The sequence below is a fragment of the Pan paniscus genome, chromosome 2, assembly GCF_029289425.2.
Source record: "Pan paniscus chromosome 2, NHGRI_mPanPan1-v2.0_pri, whole genome shotgun sequence".
Classification (NCBI taxonomy): Eukaryota; Metazoa; Chordata; class Mammalia; order Primates; family Hominidae; genus Pan; species Pan paniscus.
Window position 1 is genome coordinate 157,663,316 of NC_085926.1, and position 25,291 is coordinate 157,688,606.

The 25,291-nt window shown below is 39.7% G+C and overlaps 1 protein-coding gene and 1 long non-coding RNA gene across 3 annotated transcripts in view; one reads left to right on the plus strand and one right to left on the minus strand.

Moving 5' to 3' along the window:
- SCHIP1 (schwannomin interacting protein 1) overlaps positions 1-25,291 on the plus strand; it is a 611,891-nt gene that overhangs the window by 438,985 nt on the left and 147,615 nt on the right. The gene's annotated exons all lie outside the window — the stretch shown is intronic.
- LOC117979807 (uncharacterized) overlaps positions 570-25,291 on the minus strand; it is a 39,045-nt gene continuing 14,323 nt past the window's right edge. Inside the window, exons 2-4 of the long non-coding RNA XR_010111682.1 lie at positions 6,661-8,122; positions 5,052-5,184; positions 570-4,776 (exon numbers count right to left, since the gene is read on the minus strand). This is a non-coding gene — a long non-coding RNA (uncharacterized LOC117979807). The remainder of the gene's footprint in view (positions 4,777-5,051; positions 5,185-6,660; positions 8,123-25,291) is intronic.

The window sequence follows — 25,291 nt, forward strand, 5'->3', positions numbered from 1 at the left end:
CATCATTTTAGATAGGCTATGTTTATTTCATTTCCTGTTTATTATGAAGAACCCAGCCCTAACCCCATATAGTACCTGGAAGAAGCAACCCTATACATCATAAGACACCTCTTCTCCCAAACAGCTGCTAGGATGAGGCTAATCTATTGGCACTCAGCAAGCAATCAGTCCAAATCAATCAAGAATTTTTAACTAAGAGACCCAGCAAAAGCAGTAGAGAAGAGGCATTTCAAATGAAAGATACTTTGCAACCTAATACTTACAACCAAAAGAACCTTGACCAAAACACTGTGATAAAGCTTGAGGCTGAATCTTCATTTTCCATATTCATAATTTGTTAGAATAATTCTTAGAATTGGGATTACTAGCTCAATTTTATATGTTTTAATACATTTGATGCATATTGCCAAATTGCTACCTGGAAGAGTTGAATCAATTTATTTTCCTCCTGATCACCACTAGAAGTTCATGTATTTTTTCCAATTTGATTTCCAGAATGGTACTTTATTGTCTTAAGTTGCACATCTATGATTTCTGAGTGAAGTTTTAATATTTTCTATAGGGATTGACCATTTGTATTTCTTCTCTTATTGATTGCCTTTTCATATCATTTGCTCATCTTTTTTGTTGGAGTAATCATACTTTTCTCATTGATTTAAAATAACTCCTTATATGTTACAGATTTTAATCCTGATCAGGACCTTTTTTACTGGGAGCTAATGTGAGTTAGGAGGAAGGGCAGGGAAAGATGGGCCAAGGGTTTGGGTGAAGGTCTGCAGCCAAAGGAGGATTAGGTCAGGAGACACTGCAGCTCCTGACTCCTCTCCCTCTTCCCTAGACCAGCGTCTTCTTCCCCAGGGCATTCATAGAGACTTTCAAAGGGTATATTGATATAGATAGTTTTTAGGGAATTAATTTATGGATTTTCAAATTTCATATAACTTGTTCATAAAATTGACTGCCTGAGAAATCTTTACCCACCTCCCTTTTCCAGTAGTTTTCTCCCATTTCACAAAATCTTGCTATGGTGATTTACAATGGGATATAAAGCACTCTGGAGCTCCAAAAAAGTGATAATTTGAAATATCGGGGAGGATGTCAAGAAAATGAGTGACTCGAATCCCTGGGTAAAAAAAATTCCTTTGCAAGTCAAGTGGTTGCTAAATCTTTGCCTTCAATAAAATTTAAAGAAGACACAATTCAGTTGTCAGTTGACAGATTATTAAAAATTTTTTCTTATGAATCACCTTGTGCATGTAACTCAGTGGGAATTCAGTGACATTGCTATAGCTGCCTTCATTCTCATCTGCACAAGCAAGATTTCTCAATGTTTTTACTGAGATGCATTTTAAGAGTTTGATTTTTTTATCTTAATAATTACCTGTCTAAAGTTGTAATATATTCATCTTGTTTTCATCAGTTATGCCCCATAATCATCAGGACAGTATAAGCTACCTAACTGTAATAAGTAAACCTAAAACGTTAATGGTTTAACACAACAAACTTGATTGCTCATTCATCTCACAGTTTGATGCAGATGAGGAGCCCTCCTTGGGGACTCTCTTCCAAGGGTGACCAAGATACCTCTGTTTCCATCTTGCATCTCTGCCACCAGAGTTTCTAGTTCCACTTGGGAAGATGAGAGAGAGAGAGAAACTAAATCCACTTTTTCTTTTCTTTTTTCTTTTTTTTTTTTTTAAGACGGAATCTCCCTCTGTCACCTAGGTTGGAGTGCAGTGGTGTGATCTCAGCTCACTGCAACCTCTGCCTTCCGGGTTCAAGAGATTCTCCTGCCTCAGCCTCCAAGTAGCTGGGACTACAGGCACATGCCACTGCACCCAGCTAATTTTTGTATTTTTAGTAGAGACGGGGTTTCATCATCTTGGTCAGGTCTCGAACTCCTGGCCTCAAGGGATCCACCTGCCTCCGCCTTCCAAAGTGCTGCAATTACAGGCGTGAGCCACCACGCCTGGCCTCAATACACTTTTAACTGCCTAGGATTGGAAACAAGACTTCATTTCTGCCCACTATCCCAGTGGAAAACTATGAAATAAAAACTTCCTGGACTTTCAAGAAGAAAAAGGTGTGGTGAGCACAGTACTGTCTCTGCCACAGGTACCACTGGCAATAATCGCAATGACAGCTCCATCCAGGTGCATTGTCTTTTAACAGGGCCAATGGTCACAGGAAAGAAACAAATTGTAATTTCACTTTATATTTATTATAGAAAACTAAGGTATAATTATACTAAGGTAAAATTTAAATACTCCTAAGCACAGAAAGATCTTTTATTAGAATAAAATTTTGTAAAAGAATGGAAATAAGAATTCAAAGGGAAAAAGAAATGATGTAAAATTCCCACCTCTTATCAAGTGGATGATGGTGGGTGTCATGGTGCTATACTACTTATATTCCATTAGATATATTATAACAAGCTGAGTAATAGTATTACTTTTGAAAGCCAATATTTACAACAGACCATATATTACACCCTTTGCAACCATTGAAGTTTTGATGAAAACTTTTAGATTATAACATAAAACTGAATGAAGGTATATAGTTTTTCAAAATTGCCTAGGAGATATTGAACAAAAATGTTGAAGCCCAGTGTCTTTAAGGAAATACTCAGTTTGATTTCATTATTTAAAAGCTAACAAAAAAAATCAACTGTTAGTAGGACGGCTTCTGCTGTACTGGATTTGCAGCTCCACGGGTTGCAAACCACTGTCTTTTAGGACACCAATTCCTCAGGAAGTCTAGGGATAAAGAATTCCAGGTGCAGAAATGTTGCATTTTTTGGCAGAGTTCATACATGAAGGTAACAAGCAGAGCCGCAGGCTGACATGCCCTGCTTTGCTTTGTGGTCCAGCTACCCTAGGGTTTAAGTCTTCTGCTCTGAAGTCTGTGAATTCTTATTGCCTTGCTCATCAGCTGATCATATTGAACCACTCTCCCAGTGAAATAAAAATCCTACCACTTTCCAGAAGAATCTAAAGCAGGCTGTCTTTTTGACTGCTGAAGATGGCAGTTTTAGACAGGGGTCTAGCTCTCCTCCCTAAAAAGGCCCATTGACCTTTATTGCAAGTGAAATAGCTTATGGGAACAGTAAATGGCTAACCTTACTGTACTATAAAATAGGGCTCCCTGCAGCCTCTCCTGTCTCTCAGCTTTACTGAGAGGCTTATAATAGCATTTCTCATAAAAGCCTCTGTGCCATTTCCCAGGTGCAAACCTTTACAGAGAAGTACAACTAGGGAGTTTCCAAAATTGCTCGAAGAGAAGATTGTCTAAGGATAATGCCAACTATTTAGCAGGTGTTTCTTGACGGGAACTTGAGATCACTTTATTTTTTGCATTTACTTTTATGTAACCTGTATAAGTGGCAATTGGCGATATGCTGGAAACATAGGAGAGGAAGCTTACATTAAAAGCCCATTGAGGACACCACCTGATTTAGAGATCAAAAAACAAATCCTCTATGAACTAATGTAGTTAAAGCCATGAAAAAGAAACTTTGGTCAGGCTCCAAAATATATTTTTTAAACCATCCTATAATGCTTGTTGAGCATCAGTTATTTGCAAGGTGAACTGGCTGGTAGATGCTGCAGAATCTTTTCTAAAAAGAAAGATGTGAGCAGCTTAAAATTCAAGAATTCCGAGTTTTTTCCTAATCAACACCCAGTCACTTCTTTCATGTACCCTATTTTATCTTCATCACAGAATTAATTACTACCTGATATTTTCTTTTTTATTTATTTACTGGTCTGCCTCCCCACAAGAACATAAGCTCCATGAGTATTATGATTTTGCCTATTTTTTTCCACTGCTATATCCCTGGGGTTCTGAAGAGCCCAGCATGTTGTAGACTGTCAACAAATCTTGTCAAATGACTGAATAAATTCCCACCCTAAGAAGGTGCATAAACTCGCAAGGGTTGGAAAATGAAGCCCCAAATATCAATAATATTCATTAACATATTTATTCAATTTTTTAAAAGTGCTTAAGCATAGCAATAAAGGCCTTGGAGGATTGAGGGATGTTATCTTATAGGATGAATCAAGTTTCCTAGAGGAAGTGATTAGGTTCGACTTTGATTTCCTGAGCTAGTGTGGGTCTGGGGAACAAAGCAAAGTGTAGCCAACACACAGGGAATATACGTTTGGTTTCATGCCTATATTTTTATGTGAAACAAAGGGCTGCTAGCAAAGCCTTCATGATAGTCAACAAATTAATAAGCCCCTGTTCAGTATATCTAGGCTGCCTCATGCACTGGTCAGTCCTTCCTCTAAATGGGTGTCCAGATGATTCCTCTTTCTGCTCTTTTAGGCTCCAAAAAACTTTTTTTGTTGTTTTTTTTTTGGTTTGTTTGTTTGTTTGTTTTTTGGTCACAGCCATGGCATCATCAAATTTAAAAATCCTGTTTTGTTTTTTTTTTTAAAAAGGCAATCTGTAATTTAAGAGTAACTTTAATAAATCTGGACCCATTGTTAGCTCCCCAGGGCACATTTAAAATATGTAAGCTGCATGATGTCAGATTATGCTGTGATTGTCTTACTAGTGCCTTAAGGACAGACCATATGCCAGTGGGTGGGTAGATTAGTACCTCTTAGAAGGAAGTGGATCTTTTCACCATCATTCTGGGAGTTGATCACACCTAGGCAGGGGATAAAGACTAAGGAAGTGGGCCTTACCTTTATGTCTGGATTATCCTTCTCCTCTCTCTGGGTAGGTGGCCAATATTGTCCAAGTTCCAAAAGGCAGAAATTCTCTTGACATCTGAAGGAGGATGGAGAATGAGGCAGGCAACCAGCTTCACAGGGGACCCTAAGACCAGTCTAGAGGGTGCTATACTACTTCTCCCCCACTCACTGCCAACTTCCAGTAATGTCTTGTTAAGTTGTTCCATGCCTAAGTAATGTCTTATTAAATTGGTTCCTGGCATCAGCTGTCTTATGAGATAAAGGGAAGAATCTGTCTCACATTGGTTGGAGAAACAAAAGAAGAGGAGCTCCCCTTTCCCTCTCTTTCCCAGTGAGGCTGGGATGGGTTACCTGCAGTGGTCACAGCAGAGCAATGCTATGCTCAGAAGCATCTTGTGAAAGTCACTTGCAGTAGTAGCAGCAGGGTAGAGAGAACAAACCAGACTTGGGAAAGCTCAGGTGAACTCTGAGAGGCCCTGGATCCCTGGAGAAATAGTGGGGGACAGTTAGAAACAGAATTATTCCTGGCAGTCAGGCCAGGGGGTTTTGAAGCTCTCAGGTTTACTCATTAAAAATAGATGTGTTCCGGCCAGGCGCAGCGGCTCATGCCTGTAATACCACCACTTTGGGAGGCCAAAGCAGGCAGATCACCTGAGGTCAGGAGTTCAAGACCAGCCTGGCCAACATAGTGAAACCCCATCTCTACTAAAAGTATAAAATCATCTGGGCATGGTGGTGCACGCTGTAGTCCCAGCTACTTGGGAGGCTGAGGCAGGAGAATCACTTGAACCCGGGAGGCAGAGGTTGCAGTGAGCTGAGATCACACCACTGCACTCCAGCCTAGGAGACAGGTGAGACTCTGTCTAAAAAAAAGAAAAGAAAAGAAAGAAAATAGAAGTGTTCCAGATAAAACTCTCTTTATAATATTGTGGTAGTGGTAAAAAAATTACCTATTTTTTCCAAGGCAGCATGTTGTTTAATGATGGAATACAAAAAGCCTTCCCAATAATGTGAGGAAATGGTGACATTGTTTAACATATTTAACTAATATTGTTTAAGTACTACCCAATTAAATAAGAGGAAATAAATGTATAAAACAATGAAAAGGATGAGCCAAAGTAATAATTATTTACAGATGATATGATTGCATAGCTAAAAGAGAGTCACATAGAAAATTATTGGAAGCAATAAGATAATCCAGTACAAAAGCTGGTTATTAAATGCAATAATCAATAACTTTTCTGTATAAAAACAAGTTAGAAAACATAATGAAAAAGTTCCCATTTAAAATGGCTTCTAGAATAATAAAATACATTAGAATAAAAATAACAATAAACATGCAGAACATATGTAACTGAATCTTGATAAAATGAAATGGCATTCCCTATGTTTAGATAAAAAGACTAAATATCATAAAGAAGTCAACTTTCCCTAAATCAAATTATTAATTGAATGTAATACCAACAAAAATAAGATTTCTTGGTTATTGTTGAAATCACATATGGCAAATAAAGATATTCATTACACAATTATTTTAGCTGCAATAGACTAGAAACAGTCTGAATGTACATCAATAGGACACTAGTTAAATTATGGTATATTCCCAGAAGACAGCCTTGTATTCTGCCATTTAAAAAGTAAAGGAGATCTGCAGGCCTGGATATGGAATAATATCCAAGATATGTTGTTAAATAAAAAGATCACAATTTATATCTACACTATATCTATCCATATAAAATAAATGGCATCATAATGTATCTGTAAATATGTATGTCCATATAAATTAGCATGTTTCCTTATTTGTACATAGTTTTACTAATTGTTATCTTTAATGGCTATATGAAGTGGAGTCCTTTCTGTTTCATAAATCTGTCTGTCCCTAGTGCCTATTATAATGTTCAGGAAGTCCTAATGAGAGCAAAGAATGATGCTAAGACTGTAAATGCTGGTGCCAAAATACCTTAATCCAAATGGGAATTTTTTAACCTCTGTGCCTTAGTCTTCTGGCCTATAAAATGGGGATGATGACGATTTTTACCTCATATGTTTGTCAGGAGAATTGAGACAGATTAAGTGAGATTACAGATTAAGTGGGTTAATCTGCATAAAGCTTTTACAGCAGTGCCTGGTACATGATGAGCAATCAATCAGCATGAGCTATTATTATTACTGTATGAAATAACCTTAGAGACTTCAAGTCATTTCTTGTTATGGCTGTTATAGATAGTAATGCAATGAGTAGCTCTATTAATATAATGTTTTGCCTCTTTTTAATTATTTCATTAGATTAAATTCCTAGAAATTAGATTGCTGGATCAAAGAGTAATCACAATAATTACCTTTTAAAGATATTCCTTTGACCTCTTCCCTTAAAGAAAATTTAATGATATGAAAATTGCTAGTCGATATAGAAGAGAGAGTAAAGCAAATAAATCATGTATTTATTTGACCACAGCAAAAGGGAGAGGAGCTCCCCTTTCCCTCTCTTTCCCAGTGAGGCTGGGATGGGTTAGCCATTTACTAAACAATTATTTAGTAAACACCTATTTTATTCATAAAACTATCTAGACATCATACAAAAACCCAGGGTTCCATTCAGTTGATTAAATCCAACAAAGATTTCCCAGTCTACTACATGCTTGTTCCATGCTGGGAGTTAATCAGAGTAGGAGGAATATGGAGTGGCCTTTGTCCTTAAAACTCAAAATTTATGCAAGAAAGTAAGATGTGAAGATAGTATGAGACTCTATAATCAAGCGCCAAATTCCGTTTTTAAAAGATCCCAAATCTGTGATTCAGACACTGGATATTAGGCATAGTAAGCTAAGCAAAAAAGAGTAGGTGCTGGCTGGAGCCACCTGGCAGACGTCAAAGCATTTTCAAAGACAATATCCAGTTAGCAGCAAAGAAAGAAGTATGTTACCACAAAAGTGATGACCAAATTAGGCTCTACTCTCTTCTTAGAATCTAACATTTTATAATTACTTTTAATCCACCCCCAAATCAACAGGACAGCTTTGCATTTGAATATTATCAGTAGAAAATCTTTGCTCTTGCTAAAGCACATCCTCGTCCCTGCCAGCTGGAAGGTAAAAGGAACCCTCAAACTTCAGCTGTGGGCTTTAGCCAAGGGAGTCCAAGAGGTGTGCTCAGGAGTAGATGAGGCCGGTAGAGGGCCTCCACTGAGGACTGTGCGTGTTTATCTGTTTCGGAAGGGCTCTCTATCTGCTGAAAGAGCAAAATCATCTCCACTTCACTGTTTTCAGGATGCAGTGCAAATGTGTCTTACAACCATCCAAGTCTCACACCACAAGCTTTACCACTCTTCAGTCTTCTCTCTTTTGTCTTGGAGTCAGGAGGAAGGGGGCAAACTGCCCTCCTCTTTGAGGCGAGCAAGATCCTCTGTCTCAAGGAAGCCAAACCTGAAATAGAAGCAGAAGCCCTTTCATATAATTGAGGAAGACTTCACAGTTGCCAGAAACCCTTTTTGTAAGAGAATAAGTCCCACATAAAGGGTTTTCTGGCCTTTAAAATTAGCCCACCAAATATCTTTCTTGTGCCTTATCCAGGAATTTTTTTTTTTCTGCTGCCGAGGCTGGAGTGCAATGGCACAATCTTGGCTCATTGCAACCTCTGCCTCTAGGTTCAAGCATTCTCCTGTCTCAGCCTCCTGAGTAGCTGGGAGGCCGCCAACACACCTGGCTAATTTTTGTATTTTTAGTAGAGACTGGGTACTGGGTTTCACCATGTTGGCCAGGCTGGTCCCGAACTCCTGAGCTCAGGTGATCCACCTGCCTTGGCCTCCCAAAGTGCTGGAATTACAGGCGTGAGCCACCACGCCTGGCCCCTTATTTAGGAATTATTAAATTGCCTACTATGTGCAGAAACTTGTGAATTGTCAGGCTCCAAATTTCCTCAAAAGGCTGAAGCCTGGCAGGCAATGTCAAGAGGAGTTGCTTCTTGCCCAAACAGGTTCCAAAGCAGTCAAGTGAAATTGTCTTCCTTATATGGTGAAAAGTGCCCTGTCCCTTTAAGGCCAAGAGATTTGGCTGCAGACAGTCCCTGGGAAGTTTGCGGGCAGCCCCATCCTGTGTCTGATCCTTGCTGTTGTGCAGGTGAGTTCCCAAACCTTCTCTCCCCAATTTGCCGTCTATAATCGTTGTCATGGCAGGTTAGAAATACTGGTATGAAAGGGCTAGAGAATTTCAGGGTCAGCAGAGATGGTGCTGTTTGGAGAAGTTTGAGTTGAAGGAAAAAACAAGGTTACAAGGGAAATGTGCAGTAATGCAGCCAGTGAGGATGCATCTAACTTCCTGTGGGGAGAAGGCAGCAAGGTTACAGAAGGCCCTGAGGCATTTCCAGGGCAGGGCAGGGGAAACAAATTCAGCTGGGGAAGAGGGACAAATTCTAGATAAGACCGTGGAGGGATAAGTTTAGACTCTTGAGCTATATAACCTGGTGAACCGCAAGTTAAAACCAAACATAGCTGGTAGGAAATACTGCTTCTGCAAGTGCTGAAGGCTTTGCAGGAGCTGGAGTTACAGGACTAGACTGCAGAGGAGAAAGTACATGAATGTTTGGAATGTCTATAGGCCTGGAAGGCTGCAGCCTTAACCCTTTTTGCAGCCTGGCTTTTTAGCCATTAGGGTTTGGCTGCCACAGAGCAGGAGGTGGGGGTGCATGTGTGAAGCACTGCAGTAGGAGACTAAATAAATAAACAAGACTATGATTGTGGAAATGCATCTCTGGCATCCTCATAGTACCACATGCAGAGAAGAGAGATTTTCTAAGCTCAGATTTTCTGTGTCATCCACAGAAACATCTCAGATTTTCTGTGTCATCCTTCTTCCAGCAAAGGGCTGGAAGAAATCTCATTTAAGCTAATTACTGCTCCGTCATTTACTAATTCAGCTTCTTGAATTTTTTTCCTCCATGGTCTGGAGCCTGGTACAATATTAATTTGAAATTAACTAATAAAACTTTTTAATAGCTAAAGATTTCCTAGCAGAAGTGTCTTTCTCTCTAAGATTGAGATGTATATACAGCTGGGGTTGGGATTTTATTGAGAGCTTGAAAAGAGATGGGTGTAGTATAGAAGGAGAAACACTTGATGGTCATTTTACGTAATATCCAAAGCCGTTTAACTGAGCCTACAGCCAAAAAAGAGTCCACCCAGGAATTTAAAAAAAGAGATGCTAAATTACAGGGCTTGGGGTCCTCTTTCCTCCTAGTTGAGTCTAGATCCATTCATCATTCAGAGGCAGTGGTTTCTCTACAGTTGTGTGGGGGAGTGAACAAGAAGGCTGGATTAAAATTCCTTACATACTCCATGCCTTTTAAAAATATTCATTCATCTGAGTAGTCACTGAAGAATTCTTCTTATTATTAACTAACAAGTGCTCTATCCACTTGTTAGTGCTTTCTAAAGACAGAATGTTCATGAAAAAAGATTTTGTTTTATCAAGAGGGATTTGTTAGTATAAGGGTTCCTCTCTTCTCCTCCGACTTCTGATGGATGGGCAAAGTGGTGATTATTGGTTACTGAAAAGAAAGATCTGTTCTTGACTCTAAAATCACAAAGGGCTTTACTTTGGACCTTTCTCATTCAGAAACATTGGTGTCCCAAGCAAAAAGTTAACTTATGCATTCACAATGTGGAAGACAGCAGAGTGCATGGGTATAGTTTTGCTTCATTTTGTACCAAGCAAATCCAGAAAGCAGTGTCAAATACATTGCTTTCAAATATAGATGCCACAAAGAAAAACAAAATTCTATCCTTACAGCTGAAAAATCTCTAAAAGTACCATATTGTTATTATTATTCTTGTTTACTTTTTTTTGTGTGTGTGTGAGAGGGAGTCTTGCTCTGTTGCCCAGACTGGAGTGCAATGGCGCAATCTCAGCTCACTTCAACCTCCGCCTCCCAGGTTCAAGCGATTCTCCTGCCTCAGCCTGCTGAGTAGCTGGGATTACAGACACATGCCGCCATGCCCAGCAAATTTTTGTATTTTTAGTAGAGACAGGGTTTTACCATGTTGGTCAGGCTGGTCTCGAACTCCTGTCCTCATGATCTGCCCGCCTCGGCCTCCCAAAGTGCTGGGATTACAGGTGTGAGCCACAGTGCCCAGCCCATACTGTTATCTTTTATAAGATAAGTCAAGATATTTCCAACGGAAAAAAAAGATGTGTCTTCCCAAACATTTCATTCAATGACTTTCCCCGCCCTCAGTCACATATGGATCTTATAACTTCACACAAGCCGCTTACTTTATCTGTGCCTCAGTTTCCAACCTAGAATTGAGCAGATCTGAGTTAAATTTCTAGTTTCTTCATTTATTTCCATAACCATAGGCAAATTACTCAGCCAGTCTAAACTTTAGCTTTCTTATTTGTAAAAAGAATGAAGTTAATTAGGATCGGAAGACCCCAGAACTCGGCATAGGCTCCATAAATGCTATTTCTCATTTCTTTTCTTGTTTGTTTTTTTTTTTTTTTCTTTTCTATTGCCTGGGAAATTACACTGTTCCTTGGCAAAGGAAATAAGTTTTGAAAACGGAAACCAGCTGTGTAGCTCAGCTTTAGAACTACAGTTAGTTCATCCCCTGTGTCCATTCCCTTCACAGAAGGATGCCCAACTCACTGGGAAACCCATTCCTAATCATCAACCAGTCTCACTGTTTGAAAGCTCTTCTTAAAGCAAACCCACTTCCACTTATTTTGTGTTCAGAGACGTGAAGAATTGTTGATTGTTTTCTTTTAATATAAAATTACTCCATATTCTTAAAGAACGATAATGTTATCTTAGAATCTCTATAAAGGTGGTCTATTCCAATAATAAGCTTAAAAAGCATTTTTAAAGGAACTTTTTTGGTTCTTATAAGGCACCTCTTACAAGTATTTCAAAAATAACCAATTGCTACTTTTTTTTTTTTTTTTTTTTTTTTTTGAGATGGAGTCTTGCTCTGTAGCCCAGGCTGGAGTGCAGTGGTGTTATCTCAGCTCACTGCAACCTCTGCCTCCCGGGTTCAAGTGATTCTCCTGCCTCAGCCTCCCAAATAGCTGGGATTACAGGCACCCGTAATCATGCCTGGCTAATTTTTGTATTTTTGTAGAGATGGGGATTTTACCATGTTGGCCAGGCTGGTCTTGAACTCCTGACCTCAGGTGATCTGCCCGCCTCAGCCTCCCAAAGTGCTGGGATTACAGACGTGAGCCACCACACCTGGCCCCAATTGCTACTTTTCTATAAAACTCCTAACCCATTCACACAGCTGTCTTTAAGAACATGATTATCCTTACTTTCAGCACTTTCATTGTTTAGGTCACTTTAAGAGTAGGTTTGCCTTACTTGCAATGAGTCTGTGTATGACCCAAAAAAATTCTGTCACCAGTTTAGAAAGGTGGTGACAAATTTCAGCAACAGAAATATTCCACTGGAAGTTCACATCCCAGCATATACATAAGCTGGGAATCAAGTATGCCATTTTTAACTAAACGAAGAGCAGGTCACACACATAGCCTATCTTCTAGTCATGGATTAACACAGCCTCTGTCAGGAGACGTGTTGAGAGTCCACACTTGTCCACTTAAAGTAGCTTTGAAACTCTGGGCTAGTTCCTACATGTGTCTGAGCCTGGATCTATGGCCTGCATAATGAGAATGATAATAATACTTATGCACGTGGTTCAGGGAAAGCATGAAATGTGCCAGGACAGGTGCTCAGTAATTATGTTGGATCTGAATGCCCAATAGTCTCTAACAAAGTCTTGTACCTTAATAATAAGGTAATGGCCCCAGATCTTGTCTACACACTTTAGAACAATCTGCAAGTACGGATATGTTTCTAAGGATGTGTAAATTCAATGTTTAATAAAAATGTAAGTTATGCTTCTAATTAGGTGGAATCAAAAAGAAGTCGATGCTGAGGCAACCACAGACCTGCTACAGGGGTTAACTGTGGAAACAGCCTACAAATGCAGATGTGGCTTAAAAGCTGCTGGTTCTCAAAGAGTTTTGGATTGGCTGTGTTCCTTAAAAATATTTTTTAACTTTTTACCCCACGGCAAGTGTTTCTGTGTCTGGTACACTGGCAGAAGGAGTTAGAATGGGGGAAAGCATTAAACAGATGGAAATGAGAGATCCTAGTGCAGTTGAATCTCTTGATACATCTTTGACTCCCTTCTTCCCCAGCTCCCCAACTATTCTCCTTAAGCTTTTCAGATGTAATTCATTCATGAAACCACCAAGCTGGGGAAGCTTGAACAAGTCTACACCAGCTTCTTGCCTTCATTCAAAGCTGCACTTGAAACAATCAGGAACCATGGCTACCTACCCTTCCAAGGGAGAGAGACTGAAGTTCAGTCTATTGCATGCCTGCACCGGGGCTGCACTGGGGACGTTCTCCCCACACCTACCCTTGTAATACAAGCCCATATTCTTTTTTTTTTTTTTTTTTAATTTTTTGAGACGGAGTCTCGCTCTGTCGCCCAGGCTGAAGTGCAGTGGCGCGATCTCAGCTCACTGCAAGCTCCGCCTCCCGGGTTCACGCCATTCTCCTGCCTCGGTCTCCTGAGTAGCTGGGACTACAGGCGCCCGCCACCATGCCCGGCTAATTTTTTGTATTTTTAGTAGAGACGGGGTTTCACCGTGTTAGCCAGGATGGTCTCTATCTCCTGACCTCATGATCCGCCCGCCTCGGCCTCCCAAAGTGCTGGGATTACAGGCGTGAGCCCCCACGCCCGGCCAAAGCCCACATTCTTTTAGTGTGCTCTGGGTCTGTCCTTTGTGTTTATGGCAAATTGATATCCTGTCTATGGGAAATTTCCACTAAAGTGGGGAGTGCTGATATGGTCATAGCCTCTGTGAGGGGCAGCACTTCCTTGTTTTCGGCCTGATTAATCATCAGGTGAGTAGACATCCTTCTCCCCTGACTTTATCACTTCTATTATCCACTCCTGCTTGCCCCTCTGATGCAGTGGCTCCCAAACTAGAAAGCATACATCAGAATTACCTGGAAGGTTTGTTAAAACACAGATTGCCAGTCTCTATCCCCAGAGTCTCTGATCTGTAGGTCTCGACTGGGGCCTGAACACTTGCAATTTCTAACAAGTTTACAGGTGGTCTGGGGCTACACTTCAGGAACTGGTCCTCTAGTCCAACAATAAATCTCACTCTAGTGTTCCCAGTAACTTGCACTTACTCTTGCCTTTCTATATAACACCTCTTCCATTTTTGGAGGTGAAGTATAGCCATCTCACCACAGTTATGTGCTACTATTATTGAATTCTAATTGTAACAGGCACTGTGCTAAAGACATATGTTATTTCAACTACAAATTTGGTATTATTAAACAGAAAGAGGTTAAGTAACCAAGATCTCACAAGTGATAAAGAAAAGATATCAAACTCAGATTTATGTGAAAAGTGTTTACTCTTTCCATGATTCCAGGGCTGGCAAATAGATTTTTAACTTGTCTGTCAACTCCAATTCATTGGCAGCAGCTGCCTGGAGCACTGGATTGAGGAGTCCCAGGTGGGATGGGTGCTCGGTGAGAGAGAGCTCTAGAACTGCTAAGCTACACTGCACGGGTGCGGGAGTGGAGAGCGGCAATGGGTATGTGTTGTATTTGCTGTCCCCACATGATGCTTTGCCTTGTTCATTGATCAATTTTGTTAGGACCTAGAATCAGTTGAAAGACATGTATTTAAGTTTGTTCCAGAGGAAACAATAAATTTACTTCCTTGTCTCTTCCTTTCTCTGAAAGGTAAAGTTAAGTTTTTGAGCCTATATTTGAGAAGGTGTAATAAACTATAAAGTGAAATGAAATATTTATGGTTTTTGTATTTGTGTCTAATGCATGTTTTAACATGATCGACACAATGCATTTTGTAGCTATTTTTCTGGAAAAGTCAATCTTTTAGAAATTGTTTTTCAGATCTTCAATAAATTTTTTCTTTAAATTATAAAAAAAAAATAAAGAAATGCAACTGGTATATAGATAGTAGTAACCAACATAAGCATGTTGCTCTAAAGTGGCTGGGACAAAAGAGTTATGTTAATTATAGTCTTTGCATATTATGTCTTTCAATGTGACCTATCTAATGGATTGCCTTATATTGAAATAATCCAGCATGACTTAGTAAGAAGGTAATGACATTTCTAGTTTAGTTCCTCTCTCCATGTTAATATTCACTGTGGGACTTGTTATTTTTAGCGTCTTAGTGCTTTATATGAACAATGAATTAAATAATGTTTTTCTGCTGCATCCTAACGTTTATTATAAATGTGATTAAATGACATATAACTTAATGGCATCTATTTTATTTGATCAACAAATATTTACAAAAATGTATCCCCAGGCAATGGGGGTATAACAACAAACAAAATATATTGTTCTCATGGAACTTACATTCCAGAGAGGAGAGAGAGGGACAATAAATGAGTAAACAAGGAAATTGTATATAGTGATAAAGCGTGTTCAGTGAGAGAGAGAAACTGTGTGTATTTGTGTGCACAAGTGTGCGTGTGTTTTGCTCTTTTTTAGGTGGTCAGGGAAGGCCTGACTGAGGAGGTAAGATCAAATATGGAAAAGAAGCCAAACATGGGTCAGTCTGGGAATGGAGCATTCTAGGCAGAGAAAATAGGCAATGCAAAGATCCTGAGGTTCAAAGTCCATAGGAGCCAGATTGAGTAGGCTAGTAGGGGTTTCAGCTGGGGGTGCTGCAACCTCTCTATTTCTGCCTAGAAGATGTTTGAAGATGGGCAGGTGGCAATTTGCATATACAATGCTAGAGTTGAGGGCAGGACACCATTGGCTTCTAGTGGACAGGGACCGGGGATGATAAACATCTTGCACTGCTCTTGATAGACTCACACAAGATTTGTCTTGCTCATATTGTCCTGGAAAAAATGTCTGTATTGAGAAATCCTAAAGAGCCTTTAAAGCCAGGCTAAGAAGTTTGATTTTTATCCTAAGTACAGTGGGAAGCTATTGGAGAGTTGCAAGCTTTAAAAGACAATCTTTCAAAGATCACTTTGGCTACTGAGTGGAGAGTAAATTGTAAGGGACAAAGGTGAAAGAGGAACATTCAATAGGAAGCTTTTTCAGTGTCCACAACAGAGATGACAGTGGCCTAGACAAGAGGAGTATTGGTGAAGGTTTTGAGAAGTGTTTTTCCTTCAAGAAGAAGGCCGCTAAATAACATATAAAATGCTGTTTCCCATGAAACCTCTATGCTATCTTTTTCTTTTTCCTTGAGAGATTTTTTTCAGTTTCAGAATCCTCTGGTTTCCTCTACATTCATTTAAGAGAATTTTGTGGCACCAAATTACAGAAGACCTTGCTCTTTCAAATGCAAGTCCTTATCCTCTTGCTCTTTAACCTTGCATATCTATCTGCATTTCAAGTTGTTCATTGCTCAGAAAGGTAATCTATTTGATTTGGGTTTGTAAAAAGAGACAAAATTACTTGTGCTTCTTGAATAAGAATATGTGATTTTTTTTCTCTGAGGGTCAATATGAATTAGCCTACATAAATCATTTTAGTAAACCGGTGCCTAATTACATGAACAACTGCGACCAAGTCTACATTTATTCTGTTGAAAGAGTAACATTGAACATCAAAATCTCTTGCAGAGATTCAGGCATTTCAGTACAAATTTTACTTAGGCATTAAAGCCTCACAAATAGTTTCCAGGTGCATTGGCTCCTCCTTCACAAAGGCAACTCAGCTTCCAAGACTTCAGAAAATTCTTACTGTTGTCGTCTCGTCTCTCTTCATAGCCAACTCTTCTTTCTGCACCTCCACAGCAAGTGGCCCCCAGACTGACCTCAGTGTGTCTCTGCAAATGCAGAGATTCACAAAGCAGCAATGTGGAAACTTGTCAGTTCACTTGGAGAACAACTCAATTCTCATTTGAGGGGAGGAGCATCCTGTCCCCAGGCTGAGCTGAAGTGGGTGGCAACAAAAGAGTGGGGAGGAGCTGGCTGCAGGCCATCCCCACACTGGTGAATGGTTCCACTGAGTGGTAGGTGCCTCTGCAATCAGGATGAGGTCTTCCCCAAAAGGTTGTTGTGTCCTGAGAGGATAGTCGGGGAGTCACCTCAGGAACACTGGGGAATGGATGCTGGGCAGGTGGAACAACACACCACAGCTTCCAACTAAGCTGAGGAAAGCAGGTGCTTGCCAACCCACAGCCTGTCTTCCAGTTTCTGGATGAAACTGGAGAAGAGAGACAGAAAGGAGATAGAGTCAGCCCCCTGCCCCCAAAAAATCCAATGAAATCTTCTTTAATTTAAATCCATCACACAAGCTACATAAGTCAAGATTCCAAGAATTAAAAAAGCAAGTGGTCTTATTTTACTATAAAGAGGAATCTCTGCCTTCATCTCTGGGCCACAGGTATGCCCCTAAGAGAGACAGGCCACTTCATTGTGTAGCCAAAAAAGGAAGGAAACCAGAATTGTATATTCAAAAAAAAAAAAAAAAAAAAGACCAAATGCTTTGCATTAAGATATCCTATCTTAGCTATTAATTAGGTATGCACATTTGAACTAGGTCACCTTCCTGGGCTTCAGAAATAAGGAGCTGAATCAAGTTTTTTCAGACCCTGATGTGCTCTGAGTGGATTTATAAGTTGGCTCAAGCTCTTCAACACTCCCCTAAAGCCTCTTGCAGACCAAACCAAGTCATCCACCTCACCCAACTCCCCTTTCCCAACGCTGTATTTCCTTTTTTCTTTGAATATCCCTCTCCCTCCACTAGCTCTTAAGCTCCCTGAAGAGAGGTATTGGTATCATGGCTTTTTCTTTGAATTTCCAGTGTCTGGAGAGTACCAGACACTCATTAGATGTTCAATAAATGTTTATTGTTGAATGAATGGATAATGTGAATATAAAAATAGAGAAGAATGAGCCCAAGCTAATTCAAAGCTCAAGAGCAAGCTTTGCTTAAAACCATATATTCTGCCCATAAGATTCTGGACTCCTTAAAATTAAAAAAAGGAGAGAGAGGAAAGAGGGATTTCAGATATTATAGCAGTAATTTTCAGACATCACAGTTTCTAATACCCTGTGTCTCCACTGAGATGCACCAGTTTCATGGAATTTTAGAAATACTAGAGTTTTACCTAGCTTTTATGAAATGTCTTATATTTATAAAGAGCTAGTATAAAATTGCTGAGTAGGCATTTCTAGATTCCTTACTCTCAAACTGCATGCCTATTTAAGCTCTTCCCAGAATAAAGAAAACAACAAATCAAAAAGTTTAAAGCTGCCTTCACCTTTTCTTCATAAGCTTTGATCCTTTAATTTATTTAAAATATGTAACCATCAAGGCCTCATTAGAATTGCTAAAGAACATAGAAAAGGCCATATGGGATCAAACTTCTGGCCTGTCCAGCCAAGTTACCAAAAATGGCAAAGTCTTGCTGGTGTGGTGCTGAGAACAAGGGTGGAAACCCAGAGGGCAGCAGAGGTGGCAACCCCAAACAAGGTCTGGTTCCAGGAGTATGGATTTGAGGGGACTGAGATAGGGTGCAGTGTCAGAACTTTTGGGTAGTGGCCAAATATTTGATCAGTCTTAGACTAATCAGGGAGCACTGTGCATGAGGGATTCCAGCCTCAGAAAAAGAGTCAAAAAGAAAAAGGAGGCCGGTCACAGTGGCTCACACCTTAATCCCAGCTCTTGGAGAGGCTGAGGTGGGCGGATCACTTGAGATCAGGAGTTCAAGACCAGCTTGGCCAACATGGTGAAACCCCATCTAAAAATACAAAAAATTAGCCGGGTGTGGTGGCGGGCGCCTGTAGTCCCAGCTACTCGGGAGGCTGAGGCAGGAGAAGAGTGTGAACCCAGGAGACAGAGGTTGCAGTGAGCCGAGATTGTGCCACTGCACTCCAGCTTGGCAACAGAGTGAGACTCCGCCTCAAAAAAAAAGAAATGCAGTTGACTGCGCTTCTTCCTGTGCTAGGGCGGAGCAAATGCTGCCACTGGGAGTTATCGCAGGACTGGGACAAGAAGACACTGCCCCCAAAAGTGTGGAATCTCCAATGGTATCCCCTGGGGATTTCTTCAAAATATTGCCCATGAAGCAAGGAATAACAAATGCCTCTAACTTCATCATTGTGATGTGCCATATAAGGCTCGTCCATCCATTCTTCTGAGCTCTGTTTGCAACTCAAGTAGCAAGTGTTAGGAACTCACTTATTTTTATTTTTTCTGCCCACTGTATACAGAAGCAAGTCCTTTGGACTCTTCTTCATGCTGTCCTGGTAGTGAGGGAAGGGACAACCATGAGACCACGGTGTAAGTATGGGGTTAATGGCAATAATAAACCTTATTCTGATTCATTTTGGATACACTCTTTTTTTTCTTTTTTCTTTCTTTTTTTTTTTTTTTTTTTTTTGAGACAGAGTCTCGCTCCATCACCCAGGCTGGAGTGCAATGGTCCGATCTCAGCTCACTGCAACCTCCACCTCCCAGGTTCAAGCAATTTTCCTGCCTCAGCCTTCCAAGTAGCTGGGATTACAGGCGCCCGCCACCACGCCTAGCTAATTTTTTTTTTTTTTTTTGTATTTTTAGTAGAGATGGGGTTTTGCCATGTTGGCCAGCCTGGTCTCAAACTCCTGACCTCAGGTGATCCACACACCTCGGCCTCCCAAAGTGCTGGGATTACGGGTATGAGCCACCACGCCCGGCCTTGGATACACTCTTTAGAGGACTAGTGAATTCAAGTGCATTCCTCCTAAAACTGACTATCTTCTTTCTAACTGCTGTAACTGTAAGAGATGAAGAACAAGCTAATATTCTCCTGCCTTTAGGCTTCAATCAATTTCTTCTGAGCCTTCATCTCTCCTAGGCTGAATGGATTCTTAATCTTTCCCTAAAGGGTAGTTGCTCTAGTGTTTGTCATTTTAGTTGGTTTTTCTGAATCTGGATTAGAAACAGAACATTAAGACATTAAAAATATCCATACACATTAAGAATATCTCTATGTTTTAAAAAATAAAGAGCCTGCCAAAATCTGGAAACAACACCCATGTTCTCGAGTGGGTGAACAGTACAACAAACTCTGGTACATCCATACCATGGAATACTAGTCAGCAACAAAGAGGAATGAGCTATTGATACTTAACAACAACCTGGATGAATCTCCAGAGAATGACAATCAGTGAAGAAAATAATCCCAAAATGTTACATACTGTATGATTCCATTTATATAATATGCTTGAAATGGCAAAATTACAGAGTTAGAGAACAGATTAATGGTTACTTGAGTTTACACATTTTAAAATTGAATTTCCTTTTATTTCCTGCTCATATACTTAAACTCATTAGTTTGAATCAAGTTGTAAAGAGCTGGAGAACGGATTAGTACTTAGAGAATGGGGGCAGAAGAGAACTGGTGTGACCATGAACGGCAACATAATGGGTCCTTGCTGTGAAGAGAACGTCTTATATCTTGACGGTGTCGATGTCAGTGCCCTGGTTTGATACTCTACTGTGGTTTTGCAAGATGTTACCATTGGTAGGAAAATGGGTAAAGGGCACAAGGGATTTTTCTCTATATTATTTCTTAAAACTGCATATGAATGCACAGTAATATCAAAATTAAAAGTTTAATTTAAAAAATAGTTAAATGAACATAGATGAACCCCTAACTCACAGTCTCAAAAGAAGAAGCACCCCCCCAAATTTTTAAACAGTATATATACTGTACCGTATAGTAAAACTATAAGGAAAAGCAAGGAATTAAGGCGAATTTTAGGATAGTACTAAGAGGGAAGAGGTAGAAAAGGAAATGTCATCAAGGTGAAACACTCAGAAGGCCTCAAAGGTACCAAACAAAATATTCTGACTTAAAGTGGAGAGGTGAGAAATGCAGGCATTCATTTAAACATTATTCTTTAAACTACACCTACATGTTTTTATATTTTGCTTTGTATGTATATTTAAAAATAAAAAGATAAATTTTAACTCTCCATAAAACATAAAGACCCAGTGTCTGAAAGAAACTGATCAAAAAACTTTAAAATGTTGCCAAAATGAGGTCAATAAGACCTTAGGCAAAAATTTAAAATATAACCCATTAAAACCAGTACAGACAGAATCAATCTCTCTCTTTCTCTCTCTCTCTCTGCCTTCACTGGTAAAAATTTTGCTGAATAGAAAAAATTCTGTAGGAGTGAGGAGCACTAGAACTTATCTATAAATTACATTTCAGAGAAATACTTTTCCCCTGCCTATCTTGCCTGCCAAAGCAGTACTGATTTAGCACATTTTCCTGTCCAAAGTTGAAAGGTTAAAAATGATCCCTACCTCTCTGGAAGCTGGCGTTCTAATAGCTTGGTGTTCATGGTAGCCATTGGACAGAAGCCTGTTGAACATCAGAAAGTGTTCAATGGGGCCAGGCGTGCTGGCTCACGCCTGTAATCCCAGCACTTTGGGAGGCCGAGGCGGGTGGATCACGAGGTCAGGAGATCGAGACCATCCTGGCTAACACGGTGAAACCTCACCTCTACTAAAAAAAAAATATACAAAAAAATTAGCTGGGCGTGGTGGCAGGCGTCTGTAGTCCCAGCTACTCGGGAGGCTGAGGCAGGAGAATGGTGTGAACCCAGGAGGCGGAGCTTGCAGTGAGCCGAGATTGCGCCACTGCACTCCAGCCTGGGCGACAGAGCGAGAATCCGTCTCAAAAAAAAAAAGAAGAAGAAGAAGAAAGTGTTCAGTGGGACTGCTGTGCAATCCTGTGCCAGGTGAGCAGCTTGTCCTGCCCTCAGCCTGCCTTTCCCTATGTGTATGTCTATAACAGGCCTGTTCATTATTCTCTGTGCACCAGCTCCATATTTCTTATTTACTTCACTGTTTACATGCCTCAAATAGCTCATTTTTCCTGAGCTCTTGCTTAGCCAAGTTCCCTGCATTTGGTTCCTTTGATCTTTCTGCTAAAATCAATATCTTCCTCTAATTATCTTCTGTTCCACTTCTTTGAACCTCTTCCAGTTGCCTCCATTTCTCAAGGAGCCAGGTGTTTAATAAAGAATCTGGATAAGACTCAGGCAGAATCAGGTAAATGCCCCTGCCTCCTCCCAGGTAGAGTGTTGCCTCTTCTTTAAGCGGGAGAGATGGTTTACTAAAAATTCCAGAGCCCAGACAGTGTCCTACTATGGCAGATGCCTAGTAATAATCACCAAATGGAGGAAGTAATTGGAATCTCTTTTAAATGTGTTAGGCCATATTCTAACTTGCACTTCATTTGCTTTCCCATTCCACCCTCAGCCCAAGTCTCTTTCTGCTTTCAGGTTTTTCACTGCAGTCTAATAGTTTATTTCATAGCTTATGTCATTGATGCTTTAGTTTACACATTTTAAAATTGAATTTCCTTTAATTCCCGGCTCATGTATCTAACCTTATTAGTTTAATTCATGTTGTAGGATTTTCCTAGTGACCTTGTTTAGTAGATTACTATTATTTAGAAATTATCCTATTTTATCCTCTTCTCCAAATGACTCACAGTCATGTTAATGTCTTAGTTTTTATTTCTCTTTATTAGAGAGTAGATTTTGCCTCTATATTTGTTAATTTTTGGTGTTTGTCTAATTAGTCACAGTGCAAGGTTTATCATATCCTATGATTCTGATACAGGTTTGGGCTGAGAAGAATAAAGACCACTGTCTTAAAATGGTATGATATCTGGGACTTGGGCTGTGGGGGTAATTACAATGAGCAAATAGGTGAAATAAGATTGCCATGGGGTGATAGTCTCTAGAGTGAGGTTATAGGAACATGGGGTTCATTGTACTATACAATTATGTAAATGCTTGGACTGTTTCCATAATGAAAAATTATTTTTAGAAAAGCAAAAAATATAGAATTATAGATATAAAATTGGCCCCATGAATTCTTCCCTTAAGATTTACAGAAGGGGAATTCCTCCATCCTTCTCTACCTCATCCTATCATTGTCTTGTCATTTATCAGTGGTCCAGCCATTTCTTTTCATTCATTGAGAAGTTTAGCACTTGCTTCTTCTCTTCCTTTCTTTTAAAACTCTAGTTCTCATGTGGGAGAGTACATTGTCCTGATGTGTGGTTTATCTAGTGCTTTATATCCACAACACTAATGATCTGCACTCTCACTCCCTTCCAGTCACCACTACTCCTTGATTAGACTCTAAATCATTTTATAAATGGTGCAGATCTATACTGCTGACTGTCTGGCACTCTGGCTAAGGCCTTTAGGTTATGTTTTGATATAAAAATTTAGTTTTTTTCAACATCAGTCAACACACAAAACACATATAATCCAGCGATTTCTGTCGTAAAATCCTTCAGATGTCTTTATCAATTTCAGGTTGAAAGTAAAGTTTAATATTCTTCACATCCACTCTTGCTTTTCCTACCATTTCCAGCCTCTTTCCCTATATCCTGCAATATTCACTCTCTTTCCAGCTATTCTATACCAAACTGCCTTCACTTGCGGGAGATGGACCATGGTTTCTTACATCTCCAAGCTTTTGACCATACTGTTCCCCCAAATTGGAATATCCTTCTGTCTTTCAGCCTTTGGGGAACTTCAGCAACTTTTGATTATACCTCAAGACCCAATTCAAGTATGATTCCTTTGGGAAGGCTTCTTTGAGCTGTCCACATCGAGTTAAACACCTCTCCAATACCTTTTCCATAGCACTCTTTTACTATGCCCACCCTAATACTTTGAAACCCAACTGTTAACTGTGAGTACTTTTTGTTTCCTTTATGGGCCATGAACTCTTTGACCTCTTTCAGCTCTCTCTCCCCAGATATCCAACCCAGTACCTGGCACATAGTAGATATTTGGATGAAACAGTAACTGCATGAACAGAGAAATGGATAAATTAATATTATGTCATCTCCTTAAAGTAGCACCTCCCTACCAAGGGACTTCTCTAGAAGTCTGGGCCAACAGTCTTGGATCTGAGAAGCTCCTCCAGTCTTTTCCTCTAAACTCCTCTCCTTAACCCACCTGATGCATCTGGCTCCAGCTACATAACCCAATCTTCCTTGTCTCTGTGAGTCCTTCCCATTTAATGATTTATCTAGACAAATGTTTCCCAGAGTGTAGGAGAGGGTAATTTTTAAGTGATACTCAGATAAATGTCTTTTGGCAGACTTGTATTTACATTCATTTATATTTGGGCGAACACTTAGCACATAAGACCTGTGATTTCATGCAGAATGTTGTTTAGGATGAGACAAATATAGGTAGGGCCAAGGTAATCAACCTTACCCTAACTTCATAAAGCAGGGACGATGTGCCCAAGTATATTCACAGATGTTCTAAGCCCTATTAGTGATCCTGGCTGTCTATGCTTTTCATGGGCATGACCACGGGTTCAGTACTCATGGCCATGAGAAGCATAGACAGCCAGGACCACTAACAGGGCAAGACTCCCATACACTGAATTCCACAGGCATCTGTGTGTTTTATTCAGTGATATGTTGAAATGTCACTCCCTGAAGTTGCAGAATATATATGTGTATACTTAATTATAACACATAAAATAGTCAAATATCTTTTGAGCTTTCCAACCACATCCCCATGCGAGTTCAGATTTTTAATGTAGGTTAATATAAAAATGGACAGATTTCTCTCATTAAAGTGGATCCTCAACTTTGTCTGAAACTATCAAGTAGAATATCCAACTATTTTGTTCATAAAGTTTCATCCTTCTAATAAGAAACATCTTCAGCCATACATTTTATGTCCATTTTATTTGTTCCATTTTTTGTTTACTATTTTTACCTTTTGTTTTTAAAAGTTTAATAACATAATTTTTATAGTTTGTCTCATCAAATCTAATATGCCATTTATGTGTAAAGCACATTATTTTATATGCCACTAAGAACAAGAGAAATGTTGCCAATTATAATTGCTAGATGCCATTGATTGTAAGTTCCACCCCAATTTCAGAGATATCAAAATTATTTTTTAAAGTGTGTCTCAAAATTGATGAAACACAGTATATGTGTTTACTGTGTAACGTAACTCTTCTACGTTAGCAAGTGATATTTATATTTCATTGATAGTACTCATGTAAAGTTTCCCTTTTGAATAAATTTAATTTAAAAATGAGTTGATTCAAAGAAAAGAATTATATAAGAAGAAGTAGAGATGGAGTATAATATGGCAAAATTATGGAGGTGGTACCAACATGATAATGACTTGGCCTAACTGCCTAGGCCCAGATATTGCCCTTTGGCCGCATGTGCCAGCTCATGCCAACCCCTGCCACCCTCCTTCACTGTGTCCAGCTCCTACCTGGGCTACCAAGCATGGGAGCAACGTTTGGGCAATTATACCAATGCTCAGGATGAAGAATGTGGCTGTAACTCACCAAAGTCATTTTATGAGAGTCAAAAGGAATTCCTAGGTAATAGACTCATTTCAAGTATTGGAATAATCTGGACTTGCCCCTATTTAAATAACAAGATACTCAGAGGTTTCTGTTTTGACCCTGTTCTCCAAGAAGTAAAGAAGGGAAAAAGAGCATTTTAGTCTCTGTTGCTGGATAATCTAGTTACTAAAAATGGGTAACCAAACACTAAACAGTTCAGT